Source organism: Montipora foliosa, unplaced genomic scaffold (genome assembly GCF_036669935.1).
Source record: "Montipora foliosa isolate CH-2021 unplaced genomic scaffold, ASM3666993v2 scaffold_483, whole genome shotgun sequence".
Taxonomy (NCBI): Eukaryota; Metazoa; Cnidaria; class Anthozoa; order Scleractinia; family Acroporidae; genus Montipora; species Montipora foliosa.
Window position 1 is genome coordinate 312,501 of NW_027179793.1, and position 5,562 is coordinate 318,062.

Consider the following 5,562-nt stretch of genomic DNA (forward strand, 5'->3'; position numbering starts at 1 on the left):
ACCTAATACTCAAAAGGAAAGCTGTGTGCAGGTTTTTGTTATTGGTCGACTGTGGGACAACCGTTGGGGGGAGCAATAGTTTCATCCTTGGCTCTGGATGGGCTGATCCCGATTAACAGCTAAAAATTACACGACCGGCGATGATATATTTTCTCCTAAACCATGTCCCTAGTTCCCAGTGCTCATGGGTTCGCTTCCAAGAGTAATCGTGCCTCACAGAAAAATCCCCCCACCCCACCCTCCTTAGCATGATAGCAACAACTGATGCCGTCATCCCCATAGGATTCATCTGCTTAATGAATACACTTGACCTATATCCTACACATGACTGATATTATACTCGATAGAAATTCAACTACCTACAATAAACATGATCTAACCCCTTTTGGGCCAGGGTAAGTTCACCTTCACCTCTCCACCGTTTGGGCTTATCTAGTTTTCCTTTGATCTGTTCCCTTTCGGCTGGATGATAAGCTAGCCTATGCTATCGGTGCATGCATTTTTCCCGTGTTTCAGTTAAAAAGTTTAACAAGTTGTTGGTGTTTGTATTTCTTCTTTCTTTCCTCATCCTATATTAACTGGAACCTCCGACAATCTAAAGGTTGGAGAAAGGATGAACAAATGAACTCAAAACACTGCTATCAGTATTGTGCTACTTAGGCCCCATCCACACGTATGCGGATATTTTTGAATCTGCAACTTTTTTCTTTCCAGATTCAAAAATATTCCCATCCACACGTAGCGTATTCAAATCGAACTCGTCCGTCCACGCTTACCCGAAAAGTGTTCGGATTCACTGTAGTACTGAGGACTCCTCTAGGAAACAGAGGTAATTAAGCATGCGTCATGAAGCCCTCGGCAAACCAAGCTACCTTCCTCGGCTCGTCTCTGGACTCCCTCAAGCATGTCAATGTTCTTACGTGAATACGGGGACCATACCACGGAGCAGTATTCAAGGTTAGTCCTTACTAAAGAACAGTAGAGGGTCCTTAGGGTCTTCAAATCATTTAGTCCTTTACAAGTTTTTTTAATCAATCCCAGCATCCTGTTTGCCTTAACAACAACACAGGTTACATGGGATTTCCACCTTAGGTGATTCTTAGTGATAACACCTAGATCCATGAATTCGTCGACTTCCTCCAACCCTATGTTGTTCAAGAAGAAAGTTGAGGTGAATTGTTGTTTCTTCCGAGTCATGTTCATAATTTGAGTCATGTGGCAGCTCTTGTAACGTATAACGTGATTGGTTCGCTACCCTAGCCAAAAACAAAAGGCTAAACAATTGAAACAATGACTTTAACTTAGAAACAATACAAGCTGCTTACAATACCATACAATAGCAGGTTACGGACAGCTGCTACACTACTGCATAATTTTGCATTTCTGAACATTGAACTCCATACCGTTGAAGTCAAGTCAATTTATTTAACGTCGGTAGTTCCTTCAGTTACGAAACTGGTATCAATCGAAGCCGACTGTGCGTCTTTTACCCCTCTCCCTCTGTCAGTGCTCCGATTCATGGATATTTAAAGCCATAGCTACACGGGTCAGAGGAAAGTGGAAACAGACGTTGAGGTTACCGAGAATCGAACTGGGGACCCCTTGCTCCGAAAGCCGCGCACTAGTCAATTGAGCTACTCCTGCAAATGTGGTTTTTGAGGAGAGGGGAAAAGCCTCTCGGACCACAGTAGAGAAACAACAAACTCAATCCTGATTTAAATTTACAATTTCTAACAAACTTCACCTAACAAACATGTGAGGTCAAGTGTAAATAATCTTTATGATCTTTCCAACTTCGAAATAGTTTCTCAAAGCACTCTCAAAATTAGGTGAAAATTTCAATTTTTCCCCTACATAGATAAATTGTTTCTTTATTGGGAAATGGAAACGCCGCCGGATTACGCTACAGAAAAAAAACAGAACATTTAACAGCAGTAACAGCAAATTAAGCTACAAGAAAACAGAACATTTCAAAGCAGTAACAACAAATTGTCATGAATCTTCATTAATCATTGAAAAATCATGTTTTCTCAACAAACCACAGAATAAAATGGGATCATATGTGTTGCTGTTTCGCTCTGAGCCTAATATACAAATTGTTGGTGTTTAAAGTGACTGAACACAGTTTTGAAGCAGCACCTATACTGAAATTTCTGCCATATTTATCAGTGCTTTTTTTGCCTGGAAGCTCAAACCTGGTCACTGATAAGTGCTACCACGAAGGTTTATACTTTAGACAGTTAATGGGCTCTGCAGGCTGTTATCATGGTAACACATCTAGATTGAAATAAGGTCTGAAGGATGCTTATTTATGCAAAATTCACTCATTAATATTTTTGAAGCATTTGTCTGCTTAAAATTATGGAAATAAAGTTCGCTTAACAGCCGTTATAACATTTTAATAAAACCATTTTTCATAATTCGCTTATACCTGCCTTTTTTTTTTTTCGGTTTTCCCAAATTTTGGTCAGTCAAATTTTTGATTTCCTTTTATGACCGACTCATTTGCAGTCCAGACTATTTTAATTCCATATTTCTGCAAACTCTAATGACAGGTTTGCGAGAAATTTGGTAAACAGCCAACAAGCTGCTGGTCTCTAATTCTTGAGGGAATGCGCTTGCGCAGCATTTTTGCTGGGTTCAAAAGCACTGGAGGGAGACCTCTTTCCGCGTATGTGGTGGAGGATGTGGATTTGTCTTTGGCATGACTCCGGCGTACTCCAGCCACGCGTCAGGTTGCTTGTTTGTATATAAGACTTTTTCAAACTTTTTTTTTTTTCCCTGGGTGGTTGTTTAAAAAAAATTATTCCTTTTAAACACTACGCTTCATACATAGAGAATATACTTGAGATGCAGAACACGAATTTACAAAGAGGTAGTTACTGAATAACAAGTGCGGTAATAATCATGTAGTGATTTACTTGCAGTCATGATCTCTTTAAGAATTTCAACTTTTTTCTTAGATACGAAAAAGTACGCAGTAATTCAGTTGTCCCCGCGGAGGCATGCGCAGAAAATGCAATATTTGGCGGTTAGTGAACAGTAGTTTAGTCATTCGCCAATCCTTTGTCCTGCCATGCCAGCCGTAAAGTATGTGGCTTGTGGGTATATTAGTTTTCGCTTGTTCCGTTGTGCCACCAATTTTGGAACAAAGACAAAAACCAGCCGTAATAACGCAACTTGTTACAATGTAGTGTAGCGTCTGTTCCTGGGTCTTGCGTTAAGTCACATGTAGCGTTTTTCTACGGGACCATCAGGATGAAGGGTAGCCCGGGTGGGCAGTATATTAGGGATCACTTTGTATTTAAACATTGTTTTCATTTCTATTGTGACTAAAAAAGGCATGAGATAAACTTTTTGAGTATCTTAGCTTTGTTTCAGCTGCTGCGGTAGGAGTAACAAACACGCTCTTAAAAACAGAGGAGTCAATGCATCTGGTGGACAAAATGATGACGTTATTGTGATCAACAGTTCAAGTACTATATGGCTGTTTAGGTTTCCTTTCCATTTCTTTTGGGATTGCAGAAGGGAGATCATAGTATTTTGTAAAAGAAACATTAAAATAGAATTTCCATGTGAAATCATGCAATTCTGGTGTTGTCTCGATATACCTTAAGGGCTTATCTGCTGTGGAGACATTGGCACTCAAAGATCTTATCCTTAGTGATTAAAGTCATGTTGATAGTGTCAGTTTCTGGCTAAAGAGGACAGATTGTTCATATGCTAAATTTAGCAAACACGCATTTGCCCTCTGAGCGTTGTACGTCCCATTTGACATCATTGTTAAAACAAAGCAGACCGCTGTTACCTTATTTGCTTATGAAGATTCACGATCGTGTGTAGTTTCCATTCTCAGAGAATACATAACGAGAACAGGACCTTTAAAGTGCCACTATGATCAAATTTTTACCTCTTGATTTTTTAGGCTTATCACAAAGATTTCTACAAAAGAATGAAAATGCCGTTTACCGTTTGCAAATACCTGCATTAATTTCAGAGATATTTACTGTAAGTTTGAAAAATGTGTAAAATATGCAAATAAAATGACTGGTGATGTCATACACTCAACCCAATATTACATCAAGTATATAAGTAGAGCTATCTTCGCCAATTTGCAGCGCAGACCATTAAAACTTGGTAGTTCTACAGAAAACACACCTACGGCTATAAAACATTTTGTTCCCATGTGTTACGAAAAATAGTATTGCGTGACAAGCGTTACTTTCTAGAAGCTTCGCGAGAGTTCGTAGTTTGTTTATTTTAGGTTCATGCGTAAGCGTTTCTAAATCGGTGTGTTTTGTAATCTTTCTATAATTAGATTGATTACTAATTTAGAAAGTTCTAGAAGTTTATTGTCAGAGTATATAAGTAGACGAGTCCGAACGGAGTGTTTTTTTAACTAGTTTTTCACAAGCGAAGAGAGTTGGCGTGGGCCGTGTTTATTCAAGTGTGACAGAAGCAGTGTTTATTCAAGTTGGCGGAGGCCGTGTAAGTTTATTGAGTACGTGTTGTTAAGAGTTTTACTTCGTGGAAACTACGTTCATTTTTTGGAATAAATCTTCTTGTTGTTGTTCCGACAACCCTGCGTTCAGTTTAGTTTGCAAACTACCTTTCCTCAAAACACACGAACTCGTAACATTGGGGGCCTGGTCCTGGAGAGGAATTTATTTGTTTGCCGACTACAGAAACCAGGAAAGGATCACAACTTGGAAGGAAGTAGCTGCGCTGTGGAAAAAGTTGTAGCGAGTGAAAGAGCCGTGGAATTTTAGTGCTGTGAAAATGGAGAAATTTATTCAGCTTGGCGAAAAGTTTGGTCTGGAAGGAGAAAAGCTGCTTGAATTTGTGCGTGAACAAGAAGAAAAAGAACGCGAAGAGAAACGTAGAGAGGAAGAACGTGAAGAAAAACGCAGACAATTAGAACAAGAAAGAAGGAGGGAAGAGGAAGAAAAAAGAAGGGAAGAGGAAGAAAAAGAAGAAAAACGAAGACAATTGGAGGAAGCAAGAGAAGAAAAAAGGAGGCGGTTTGAAGAAGAAAAGGAAGAGAAACGTCGATTACTTGAAGAAGATAAAAGAAGAGAAGACGAAGAGAGAGAAACCAGGCGACAAGAACGCGAACTAAGAAAATTGGAGATGGAAGCCGAGCTGTTGAAACAGAAAGAGGCTATTGAAGCGGCAAGAAGAGAACATGAGCTGGAAATTGCACGTTTGGCTGTGGAGAGTGCTGACGGACGTCCTGAAGTGAGAGAGGATCGGGTTAAGGCACCTAAACTCCCCTCGTTTGTTGATGGTAAGGACGATTTGGACGCGTATTTGCAAAGGTTCGAGAGATTTGCCGAGACAGCTAAGTGGAAAAAAGATGGATGGGCATCGAAGCTCAGTGCTCTGTTGTCTGGACGGGCACTAGAAGTGTATTCACGTCTATCGGAGGACGCAGCTAAGGATTATGACAGGGTAAAGATTGCGTTAATGAAGAGATATGACCTTACCGAAGACGGCTATCGTCGAAAATTTAGAGCATCCAAACCAGAAGTCGACGAAAGTCCGGAGCAGTTTATTGTGCGA